Source organism: Columba livia, chromosome 2 (assembly GCF_036013475.1).
Source record: "Columba livia isolate bColLiv1 breed racing homer chromosome 2, bColLiv1.pat.W.v2, whole genome shotgun sequence".
NCBI lineage: Eukaryota > Metazoa > Chordata > Aves > Columbiformes > Columbidae > Columba > Columba livia.
In genome coordinates, this window is record NC_088603.1 from 103,822,306 (window position 1) to 103,836,024 (window position 13,719).

Below are 13,719 nucleotides of genomic sequence, written 5' to 3' on the forward strand. Positions count from 1 at the left end.
TAACCTACCAACATACCAACAGCTCTGAATAATTAACTACTCTAATAGTCCCCTAGGAACATCGTGCTTTTAGCTTTCTAGCCTCCTACAGCATTCAGACTGGTCAGTCTCTTTGGTCTACATCCACCTCTTCACTCTTCATGCTTAGGGAGCCACCTCACCCACCTCATTCCCCACTGCTCAGACACCTCACACAAGGCCCCTTCTTCCCCACATAGAAAGCTCAGTCAGACCTACAGCAGATTCAGAAAGCCAATATAGCTGATCTTCTCTGCTAGTCTCTGAATAAGCAGAACTCAGTTCAGATTGCTCTTCATAAATAGTTTCATAAACACACTAAAAACGTAAGATATATTTCTCTAAACAGCCTGCACACTTAATCTGTTGCTACTCTCCTATTATTGAGTCCTTTAGTAAAACCTTGGAATGTATAAAAAAAATTCAAAAAGCAGTTGAGATAAGTTATTATACACTGATCCCTGATCACTACTAAAGGAAAGGCTGGCTATTGTGGAACCATAGAATCATAGAACAGTTTGAGTTGGAAAGGAGATTTAAAGGTCACCTAGTCCAACCCCCCTGCAATGAGCAGGGACATTTTCAACCGGCACTGGTTACTCAAAGTCCCATTCAGCCTGGCCTTGAATATTTCCATGGATGGGACATAATGTCCTTCAGTGAAATGATCTCTCAAAAGGCCCATAACCTCAATGGAGAGGCTGAGAAAAGTTAGTTATGGTAGTGCAAAATCAAGTCAAGCCCTTAAAATTCCATCATTCTCTGATGGAAGAATCTACTAAAAGCAGAGTTAGGAAGTCAGCTACATTGGCCCCCTAAGTATTCTGTGAAGAGTATTCTGCATTTAAAAATTACCTTTTCTTTTCATTGCACAGCACTTAAATGTATGTGTCTTTCAAGGATGAGGATGACAATGTTCTCAGAGTACTTCCTCATTGATACAAGTCTCTAAACAGTAGCAGCCTACAGAAACTTTTTGTGTGTGTGCAAATGCAATAGCACTGATTAGTACTGTTTCCAAGGTCATGAAATTGTTATTAATCCCTTTCTGAGGAGCACATGTACTCCATTATCTATCTAACTGCAGCATTAAGGCACAATGAGATACCCTTTATGAAACTGCTAAAACATGCCTCTAGAGCATTGGTAGGTTCAAGGCTTGGTCCCAAGAAGTGTATTAAGCTCTAAGTAAATCTTCCCTTGAAGTCACATACTGTTATAAATAGATCTTTTATTTGCTGTCATTTAAATTTTTGAGAGAATATTTCCTTTTTCAAAATACGTATTATAGCTTTTAAATAATATAGATGCAATTATGGATAAAGCAAATGACTAGTGAAGACATAAATGCCAAATACTTTTGCCACAAATCTTTATTGTTTCTTAATATATTTTACTATTTTTAATTCCAACTATTAGTCCTGTACTTTTCCACCTGCTGAGAGGCTCTGTGCATTTTTTAAGTTTAGTAGCTAGGCAATTTTTTCTATGAAATTTTGTTAAAATAAAAACAGCTTCTGGAATTTGCAGTGAATGCTTTGTCATTGACCTTGAGAGTACTTTGGCAAGCAAGGGATTTCTATGCTTTGCCAAGAAGTAATGGTGATAGCAGAAATTTTGACACAGTTGAAACTATAATAGTCTACTGTGTTGTTGGTAGCTTCAGCTATCAGAACCCCCAGTAGCAATATTGTGTTTCAGTTGTCAACTGGCAAGCATATATTGGAAGAATAGGGATTTTAGAGAAACAGCATCACTAGCAGCAGTATGGATTTGTCAAAACCAAATATTTAGAAATGCTTGTTCTTTTCTTACAGCTTTGTGGACAAACAGTGAAGGATGCTTGAAAATACTTTTTTTTTTTCTAAATTAAGAGAACTTAATATAATCAAGCTTCTTTCAGTACAACAAAATCTTCTAGTCATTTATTTCAGGAATGTTTTGTAATTAATACTGAATTATAAATTAATGATTTTGTTTTCCATCAGTGGCATTTTTTTCTCCTTATAGGTATATATTAATCTTATAGAAGAAAAATACAGATTTTTAGAGCATTAGACTGGAAGAAAGCTGCTTTTCAGAGTTCTCTGAAGTAATTTAAGTAGGGTTAGTTATCTTTTTCAGCCTGGAATCCTTTACTACAAACAAAATTAAAAGTCTTGCAGCCAAACATTGTGAGTGACAGGTATTATTTATATTGAAGTAAACCGAACTTGTCTATCACTTCTGTGCTTCTCCATACAAGAATTAAGGCAGTATACTCGAAACCCTCAATCACATATTATGTTTGCAAACAGCATAGGTAAAGATTTTGATGCTGTTAGCCCTTTTCCTTGTGCAGATCCGGTCTGCTGAGGACTGATAACCCATCCATGAGCAGTGCACCAGCAGATCTCGCTGTCAGCAGAGCTGAGGGAACCTGATGCTTTCAAAGGCCTGGTGCTGTGATGAGCACTTTGGTAGGTAAGTGCTGTGACCTTGGCTGCAGGGCTGGTGAATTCATCCTGTGTAGAAGACCTGAATCCCTCCTTGCTGTCAGGCTCTGCTTTTTTCCCTTTGTGAAACAAAGGAAGAGGAGACAGCAGATAGCGAACGTCCAGGCTTTTTGCCTGACACAAGCAGTGTTCCTACAGCTCAGATGTGGCCATTACTTTTTATGTGTTGACACCGTATCTTCTGTTTAAAGAAAGTTTTCAACCAGTAATCAGAGGTTCAAAGAAATGGCCAGTCATGCTTACATATACAGCACAGGGTTATTCTCACCTGCACTAAATGAAAAGGAAAGAGTCCAGATGGTACAATACAAAATTTCTGTACTGCAGTCGTTAACTGTTATGCTTTGGGAGCAAAATGTTGCTAATTCAGCCTGCTCTGATTTCAGGTGATCGAAATAGAAATAAAACAAACTGTATCACATTAACATGAGAAGCCTTCTATATACAGAGGCAGCTATGGCTGACAACTATGTCAAGGAAGGGGAAGGGAAGGGGAAGGGGAAGGGGAAGGGGAAGGGGAAGGGGAAGGGGAAGGGAAAGGGGAAAGAAAGGGGAAGGGGAAGGGAAGGGAAGGGAAGGGAAGGGAAGGGAAGGGAAGGGAAGGGAAGGGAAGGGAAGGGAAGGGAAGGGAAGGGAAGGGAAGGGAAGGGAAGGGAAGGGAAGGGAAGGGAAAAGGTCAATGCGCCCACCATTTAGTAAAAATATAAAAAAGGCTACCTAGTCATAATGGAGTAAAAGACAGGATGACTTTATATTATGACAACATTTAAGGGTCAGCTTTTTCGTATGTGAAATGGAAATAATCTTAGTTGCAAGATTAGCAAAGTTTAATTGTGTTTGAAATGTATGGATCATTATACATGCACTGGTGAGTACCATGTACATACAGCCCATTGCTCTAATGTAAGTCCTAGGTTGTACACTTATTATATTTATTTGTGGCTACTTAATGGGAAAATGACAGAAAGGATTGAGATAAATCATCATGCACACAGTAGGTCCTAGGAGAGCAGACATAATTTTGTCGTACAATACACATAATGGATCATCGTGTCCCCACCCCAGCACAACTCATAGATGTTATTAACTTCCTGATGATGAGAAAATGCTTGGCATTACAGAAACATGTATTTTGTCTAAGTTTTTATGTAGCCAAACCAATCTGGACTACGTTGTTTCCAAATTTTCTGATCTTAGAGACGAATAATCAGAATTTAGAGGAAAGACCAGCACAGAACAAGCACACACAGAAAGTTAATTTAGATGAAAAAATACTTTTAAAATGTAAGGAGTTATAATGAAGTCTCTGACTTTTTCCCATAATATTATATTTTCCTGCAAATAAATGAAATATCTTTGAGACCTATACTATTCTGCCCAATCCAATTTAAAATGATTGGTTGTTTGGTTGATCAGATACACAGAGGAGTATGGAGACAAACCTGTTGCATAGGACTAAATTCCTTGGGAAACAAGGATAGCCAGTTCTAACAAGTTTTCTATGAGGAAGCTCCATACCTTTCTAAGCAACCCATTCTCATACTCCATTATTACTGTTTCTCACTGCCAGCTGGAGCCTCCCTTGCTGGAATTTACACTTCTTATTTCTAGTGCTAGCATTACTGAGAGCAGACTATCTCCTTCTTTTCAGCAATGTTTTGTGCATAGGAGATAGTTGTATCTCCACTAGATTATTTTTCATACTAAACATCTCTAGTTCATTCAAAACCCCACTTTATAGAGCATGCTCAGGTGTCTATAACACATGACCATTACTTCCTCTAGTCGCTTCCTCTTGGACATAATTTTCCTTGAACAAGAGTCCTCATGTTTGCATACAGGTAAATCTCCACTGTTTTCTTCAGAGATAAAGAATCTTTTTTGTTTCTCCATGGCCATATTATTCTTTATGCTTTCAAGGAAGACAGATACTTACCTTTTCACATCAACATGACATTACCAATTCATAGAGGTTTGTGGTCCTTGTAGCCAGATTTTTCATCAGTTATCCCCATGTTACCTTTATGCAGCTGCTTAGTTTTCATCATAAAGCACTATGCTTGTCCCTACTCATGACTGTCTTTTATTTTCAGACAATGTAGATATAATTTCTATCTGTCAAGACCACTTTGAATTTCTATTAAGTCTTTTCATTTTTCTTGTAGTCCCTCTCATCTTGGTGATGACTTTGAATTCAATAAATAAAATTCACATCATTAATGTAAATAATGAATTCTAGTAGCTGTGACCCAAACCTATTCTATTACTCTCTGTACACCCAGTCTATATGCATCAGTATTTCTCTCATTGCTGTTTTTGGAAGAGGTTTATTTCAGGATTTTTTTTTTTTCTATTTTAAGAGAACACATATTTTAGTTTAACAGATGGAACAAGAACTTTCCCTAAAGCTTTTTTAGTTTCAAGTAGAAAAATTATTCAGAAATATTAACAAAAAATTTTGTCTTGCCTTTCCCCACCTCCTTCAATACTTCTGTGTTGTGAGTGCAGCACCATTATTAAATTCTGGACATTTTTGGCACTACTTTTACCATTACTTGTGTGTGCATGCACTAGTGTTACGTAAGACAAAAGATTTTGCATAATCTGAATTACATGTTCTTGAATTGTGCAATGTCACATCTACTTTGTCTACAACTACCCTTTCACACTGAAGCAGGTAATAATGCCACATGGGAGTCATAAGAGAACTTTCCTTATACTACTGAATTATTCTGGAGTTATAAATTTTTATAAGTTCTGTTTCAATAACTGCTGAAGCTTCTTAAAGAGAAAGAATTGGGAAATGTATTCTTACGTCATAGAGCTATGATGTCTCTTACTAAAACCTAAGGTACTTGTGATAGGACATTAACTTGCCACTGACATTGGAACTTACAGGCGAATTGACAAAAGGAACAGATTTCCCAGATGATACATTACATATTTTACTGTTTTCAAGACCCCTGTTGTATTAAGATATGAATGAATAGGGCTTCTCCATGATTGCTTATCTACTGTAATGTGCTAAAAATGACATTAGCACTAAAGTTTCAGCTCATTCAAACTGACGCAGTTTTATATAAAAAAAATTGCCTGATAAATTGCAGTCAATGATATATTTGTAATCTTATTAAGAAACAAACATTTAGATAGCTATTATCTTAAAAGGTTTATTTTACTTTATAATATGGATAAACATATAATTACTGTGTGATTTCAGCAGTAGGCAATCAAATGCTATCTTCAGATTAATGGATAATTATATACTTAAGGTGGTTAAATACTTTAAAACTCAAATGCCCAGGTAATTGCACCCTTTAATACTATGAAAACACTGTAATTATCTTTCATGATAGACATGGAGCCACAGATTAACTATTGAGAGAAGTGTCTGACATGGCTAAAGGAATATTAGCACCTGCTGGTACAGTAGATGTGTTTCCCGTCATTAGATGACAGCAGCTGCTTGTCTTTACAAAGCAGTTGCTCAATTTGACATTGTTATTGTATCCATTCTTTCTATCAACCACAAACGTGTAAGTGAATACACACACGCACATTTGCATATACACATATAAGCATAAGAGTAAGCATACACATATACATATTAATATACAAGAGTTCATCTATTTCCTGCCAAATGCTGTGAAAATTCATCTCCTAAAGACAGTTTGCAATAGGTTGCTTTTAGTGCCAGATGAGCAGGTACCAAATATTGCTATTGAAGATTTAAAAGTTATAGTTGTTTGATTTTGGCTGTGCTGAACAGTTTTATTGACAGTTTTCTGACAGATTAAGATACCATCTTAGATGTATTTGATATTCTTCTCAGTTTGACTTGAAGATATAATCCTCTTATTTTGGCTTAGGCTTTCATTTTTCTTTGAAGAGCATTTGTTTGCTTGGTTGGTTGGGGATTTTTGTCTTGCAAGCACATTTCTCTGTAGTTGTGTCTTTTATGTTTTTGTCAGTCCCCTCTCATTTTATTTGAAATAGTTGACTATTTCTTTTTTTCCCAAGACGTTGAAAATCAGAACATGTTCCAATCCTTTTTCATTACATATGTTGTGGGACACATGATGGATGGCTTTTATCTATTTCTTCATCTGTTTTCTTTCTATTGGTGTGCTTCACAAAGAAATAATAGTTATATTAATTTCAGAATAAGAATCTGAGAATCAATATCTGGCTGAACATCAGCACACAGGTCTACTAGATGTCTGGATAAGTCAGACATACGCTTTTTCAAAGCCTCTGTCAGTTTAAGTGAGATTTCATTATTAATTTTGTTTAGAAGAGCCATAGTTAACAAAAAATGCTGTATGTGTCGAAAGCCACATACTGAGGGTTTATGCTTGATCCATTTCACTAAGATTTTTCTTTATAGGCATAGTGTGTTTTATTGCACTCCTCAAAATTTTTACTGGAAATATTTTTTCCTATTGATTCATGCAATTATTCAGTAGAAATGTGACATTAATTGAATTTAAAGACAATCAGATGAGTTTTACTTTCCATGAAAAGCAAATTTCCCCATTGATTTAGTCTTATTTCCTCCACATGAGCTGAGAAATTGAAGTTTTAGGTGTCTCTGTTCTTAAAGTCTCTGGGTGCCCTCAGCATTTTTTTATTCAGGGAGATAGTTTTCACAGTGGTTTCTTCCCTTGATAATTTTTACCTGCATTATTTACTCAGCTCATTTTAAGCAAGAAATTCCTCAATGGCCAAAGCTTTCCACTAATTTTAAAATTTCCCTGCCTGCCTTTCCCTGATCTATGACAGTGAAATTGCTCATAGTTCTTTGATCTGATGTGTACATGTAACTGAATTTCAGGATCTATCAGATGCTTTGCAGCTTTTCTGGGTCAGAAAAAATATTTTATGTCCATCTATGTGACTTTGCAGTCTGTTTAAAAGCCACTCCTCAGTCATTAGACAAGACTCAAAATCTCATTTTAATTTCTTCCTCAGTTCTTTTCGTAATTTCTCTGAGATGGTTTCAGACACACTTTTAGGTTTCTCTCTTCTGCGGAGATTTTATCAATCTTTGGACAGTTTTAGTTTTGTGAAATTTTATGCCTTTTATACACGAAGTAAAAGCTTCACAGTACCTTTCACATGAACACTCTCCCTCCAACTAGCTGGAAGCATGCCCAAACTTACAGACTGCTCTTCTATAAACAAGGAAGAAACAGGTATCAGAGGCTTTGTATTACTTCTTGATTTTAAATTATCTGCACAAATCACTCAGCAGAGCAGGTCACATGTATCCAATGTGTCTTCAAGAATATAAGCAGATGTAGACGTAAAGAAAAATATTGCATGTTTTCTCCCACTGTAACATGATAATTTATTGGTAATTAAGCATAAGACTTATTGATACTAGGACTTCTGCTGTATCTTTACCTTGACATATTTAGGGAGTATGTTTGTATGATGAAACTATTCACCTACCAGAGAATAAATTGCCCTGGATACTCCTGAATTTTATGTACTGTCTCTTTCAGAGGAAGTTTAATAACACGAAATCTTAAGAAGCAGAGAATGTAATTAAAAATATATTTATGTTGTGTTTCGAATATTTGAATATCATCATTAATATTTCAGCTTTAAAGAAGAGTTCCATTTTTACATGCTGATATTATTTCAGTCATTAAATTTGCATAACAGTTGCAGACTTGACTTTGACTTCTACAATAATACTAACTTCACTGTTAACTCACTTAAGATATTTCATAAAAATAATATTTGACAATTTCATGTATTTATTAATTGCACCGGTGTATGTACACTAACAAATATGACATATAAGTTTAGCTTCTAAGACTCAGTTCTTAATGCATTCCAACTTCAGTAGCAGCCTTCAGAAATCTTTAAATCGCACTTAGCTATGTGAGAGAGATATATATAAATTTATATATACATCACACACAGTGGTGACTTATATGCCTAGGTCTTCAGCTAAAATTTATTACTCCTTATAGGAGCCTTTGAATCTTTAATGAGCTTCTTAGGGAGACTAGCTTTGCATCTTTTTTCTGGTTTATTTTTATTCATTGAAAATCTTCATTAATGAAAAAAATTATGAAAAATGTGAATAATGTCTAGGATTGGTAATGATGATTATGAGCTTCTCCATATTCTACAGATAGCAAAAGTATGAACTAATGCATTCATGTATTATTGGTTCACAGAAATGAAGAACATAGGCCTTTACTTATAGCCTTACAGTTCTCCTTAGTTTGGAGGCTATTTGCTGTGAAGTGATCTTTCTGAAGGGATTAATTGGTAATTTTTAATAGCTGCCTTCTTATCATGATCCTTGTTTTGCATTTATGGTATCTTTATTCCTCTCCACTGTGGTCACTGTTGTGAAGTTATTACTTAAATGATTATTTGTTCATTAATTAAGAACATGAAGAACCTACTGTTCTTAAATAATCTTTTTTAGGGGCTACCAGATTTTCTTTGAACAAGACAATGTTCTCTGGCTCACTGTGTACTATGACTGGCTTGGTAAATGAGGGTACAGCAGTGGATATTGTCTAACTTGACATCAGTAAAGCTTTTGACACTGTCACCCATCAGATCCTCATAGAAAAGCTGATGAAGTGTGGGCAGGATAAGCAGCCCATTTCAGTGAGGTGGACTGAAAACTGGCTGAATGAATGGGCTGAGAGAGTGGCAATCAGTGGCATGAAGTTTAGTTGGAGGTCAGTGATGTACCCCAGGTGTCAATACTGGGTCCAATCCTGTTCAACATCTTCACTGATGATCTGGATGATGGGGCAGAGCACACCATCAGCAAATTTGCTGATGACATAAAACTGGAAGGAGTAGCTGATACGCTAGAGGGACTTCAACAACCTGGAAAAATAGGCCGACAGGAACCTCATGCAGTTTAACAATCGGAAGTGTGAAATCTTGCACCATGGGTTTCCTGGTTTTTGTTCCTGGGCTCATGTTTAACATGGGCACCATGTTAAACATGAGCCAGCAATGTATGCTTGCTGCAAAAGAAGGCTAATGCTGTCTGGACTGCATTAAGAGGATTGTTGAGAGCAGGTTAAGGGAAGTGATCCTTCTTCTATACTCAGCACTGGTTAAAACATGCATAGAGTACGGTTTATAAGGTATATATATAGCTGGGAGGGTATAAAGAAAGTGGAGCCAGGTTCTTTTAAGTGGTGCCTAGTGACAGGACCAGAGGCAATGGGCATGCACTGAAACAGAGAAAGTTCTATCTAATCATAAGGAAACACATTTTTACTTTGGAGATGACCAAGAACTGGCACAGTTTGCCCAGGAAAGCCATGGAATCTCCGCCCTTGGAGATACTAAAAAGATGTCTATTGTCTTGGGTAACCAGTTGCAGGTCACCCTAACTGAAGAGGAGATTTGGACCAAATGACCTCCAGACATTCCTTCCAACATCAACCACTCTGTGATTCTATGGTTCTCCTATACCTACCCTTTTTGGTACTATGCTCTAGCACTAGTCTTGCTCCTGTTTTAAAATCTGAGTCAAAATTAGCTTTCATGTATGGAGATCAGTGTCACAGCTACTGGTAAAGAATATAAAGTATGTCTTTTACGCTCCTTTCGTTTTTCTACTGAGATAACAATGAGAAATGATGTGAAAAACATCCTTCAAATTTCATAGTGTGGTCATCCTTGTGGCTGAGCTTCCCCTCAGACTGTGAAAGTTTTAAATTGAACTTACAGTTCAATTTTGAACTATATTGAACTTATAGTTCAATTTAACCTGCTCTCAACACTCCTCTTAATGCAGCCCAGGAACTAAAATATTTTGTTAGACTAAATCATTATTTCTAAACAAGCTCCAGTTTGAGAAGAAGGAAGATGGAGAAATAGAATTGATTTCCAGCGTGCAAGTTTCTCTAAACAAGTTGCATCCTTTAAGTTAATCTTGAAATACATTAGAGTTCACTAAATAGTGAAAGTCAATGAGACAGGAAAACATTTTGTCCCATAGAAAGGGCTTGCTAGACTAATTTAGGAGTGGCCATTTGAGCTCATAGTTAGAAAACAAATATTATTCTATAAAATAAAGGAAGGTTTGACCATCTCTGATGAATTAATCTGAATAAAAATTTGTATTTCTGCTCTGAAAAAAATTCAAATTCTTCAATGTTTATTTTTTCCTGATTCAGAATTGAAATATGTCATTGCCCACAGAATTCCAAAAATATAATTGTCAAATATTGAAATGCCCATTTTCGTATAAGCATACAAAGCAAAATGCACAGGTTTGTTTTAATTTCTAAAAGGAACTTTTTTTCACCTTTAATTAACCTGTTGAACTTTTTCTGCCAATGAAAAGATCAATTCAGAGATTCCAGCTGCATTTTTCCTGTCCTCAGGAGATGAGGCTAAGGCTACCTCATGGAAATGTCATGATTAACATTTAGATCAACCAAGGGGGAGACTGCTGCATCACAGAAAAAAACATTTCAAATGCAAATATTGGCTTATAGAGGAGGCTGGAAACTTGAGACAGAAGCTGAGGTGCTGCAGCATTCAGGGTTTCACTGACAGGTTTCCATTTGATCTACTCTAACTGATTCAAATTAAAAAATAAAATGTCTTAAGCACAGTTGACTTGATAAAATATTATAGAAGGTGAGAGCTTGAAGGGGGCAGAAAAAATATTAAAAAAGGCAATCGAGCATTTGCCATTTATTTCTAAGAGAACTGGGATTTTTGGAGAAAGTTAAAACATAGGATAAAAAGATCACTTCTGTCTTCTGATTTTCAATTGAATTTGCTTTTTCACTTACTTCCAATGACTCTTCAACATGAACTTTCATACTGCTTCAAGCCAATTAAGTGCATCTTATTGCAAGTGAAGTCAACATTTCAGTGCAACATTACAGACTGATTACCCTGCTAAAGAAAACTGACATTCTCTGCATAACTGGAAGCAGCTCAGGTCTCATATATTTCCAGTTTTCTTAATATTGCCTAAAGAAATCAATGGTACAACTAGGAGCAGGGAACCCCCCCACACACACCCCAGCTGTTAAAAGAAAGAAGACTGATACATCAATTGCAATAGTGTATAGAAAGTACAGGCTGACATAGACTGAATCCAGATTCAATTTTTATAGTGCATGTTGCATATCCCATGGTTTGCTCTATTATCCATAACAACCATTTTTGGGGATAGTTGTAGCCCATGTCTAAAACAGGCTCCAGTTAATGTTTTCTTCTCAGCCCCCAAGTTTCCCATGCCTTGTTCTTGTCTGGATACAGAAAGTGCTGTGGTTTGCACATTTGACCAGCCTGAGAACTCAAATGAACGTTGAGGTGTGGGAAAGAAAACCCAGATGAAACCCCAAATAGTGACACTTGTAGATGTGGTCATTTGAAGTATAGGGTGCTTTTGTTCTACTTCTTATTGATACACTATTCTAACTTTTATATAAATATAATTAATAATTCCACTGAAATCTACTTTTGTATGATTAGTTGTATACAATTAAACAGGTGAACAGATCTTTGCAGAAGCAAGGCTGAAGAAGGAGTACTGAAGTAAATGTGGTTTGAATTTAGTAGCTACAGTAACCCAAGGACTTCTAAACACAGGACAACATTCCTGCCCTTCTAAGGTATTTACAAATTTAAGCCCTCCCCCCATCCCCCCCCCTTTTTTTTTTAATAATCTCAGAATAATATTTCTTTGGCTAAATTTTTCACATGGACTCTTTATAGAGTGTGAATTTTCTTTAGAAAAGGAACATTTTTTAAAGTATTAGCTTTATTATTCTCAGGTATGTTAACAAGAATACAATGAGGGACAGCAAGAATACTAATGAATTATAGAAGAACCACTGATTGTATTAACAGAGAAAAGGACAATATGATATTTTTATAACATGAATTTTGTTATTTAGTGATTAGGGTAAATGTTTTCTGTGCTTTTACTAAAACAACTACAGTATTAACCAAGTACTTAGACTACAATGCATCATGCTTGATTGAGGTTAATTATCACTGGTGTCATAAATCTAACATAACACAACTTGAATTCTAATTTTGTTTTAGTTACAGAAGACCAGTTTAATTAAGTTATAAATTATGCTTAACTCAGTGATATTTTCACAACACAGTCTTTCAGTTCAGAGAATGACATACAGGGGAAAAAATGTCATTACTGAACATAGTTTGCAATAATGCTAATCTATCCATAATCTGATTTTCTGTTTGTGTTTGATCATGAATTTGTTACAGTATAATGAACCATGAAACACAGTCTCTATAGATTTCCTGTCAAGATAAGTGCTACCTACCCAAAACAGATAAAATATTTTTTAATTGAAACCTTTAATCTTAATGTTAGTAAGTCAGTGATATAGATTCCTTTGACATCACTGCTTAAAACTTGCTATACTAGAGAGAGGAATTCCAAATATTGTAGACAAAATAGCTGGTGAAGTCTGTAAACGCTCATGTTTACAATGATAACCCCATCTTGTTTAAGAAGAAAAAAATAATCTAGGCTACTGCTCCTTGTAGGATAAAGAAACAACGTGCTATGTGGCAACTGTTGGTAAATACTTGATCTTTATGCTATTCTACCAGAAACCATCATATTACTCTCAAAATTACCTTTTCACTACAACTTTCTGCGGAAGAGGAACAAAGTGTCTAAAGATTCATGTGAGCTGGGGTAGTGAAACTGAGTCTCTCCAGACTTTTCCCTGCTGTTCCCTACCATTGAGTCCAAACACCAAATTTGAAAAAGACTTTGAAGTGTGTTCCCAAAACATGTGTTTTCTATGAGCCCTTGACTAAACAAACTTATCTAGCTACACCCACCCGATGAAGTAAAAACCAGGAAGGTTTAATCAAGCTAATGTTCATGAACTACACACACTGCTGGTTTTAACCTGGCTTTGCGCAAACCATCCGTAACCTGTGTACAAATCTCTGGAGACTGTGATGCTGCTGCTGTTGCCTATGTGGGCATTAAATACAGCATGTAGAAAACCTTGACTCATGCGTAGCTTTCAGTTTAAATGTATGCTTACTGATGCCAAGGAAAGACTTCCCTCTTCAGAAACTGAAGCATCTAAAGATATGCACCATGTCTAAGAATTCCAGCTGAGATTCTCCTTGCTGGTTTATTCCATCCTTATGTTGATAACTGTTAACTGCTTCATACTCTGCAGTTAAGGAATCA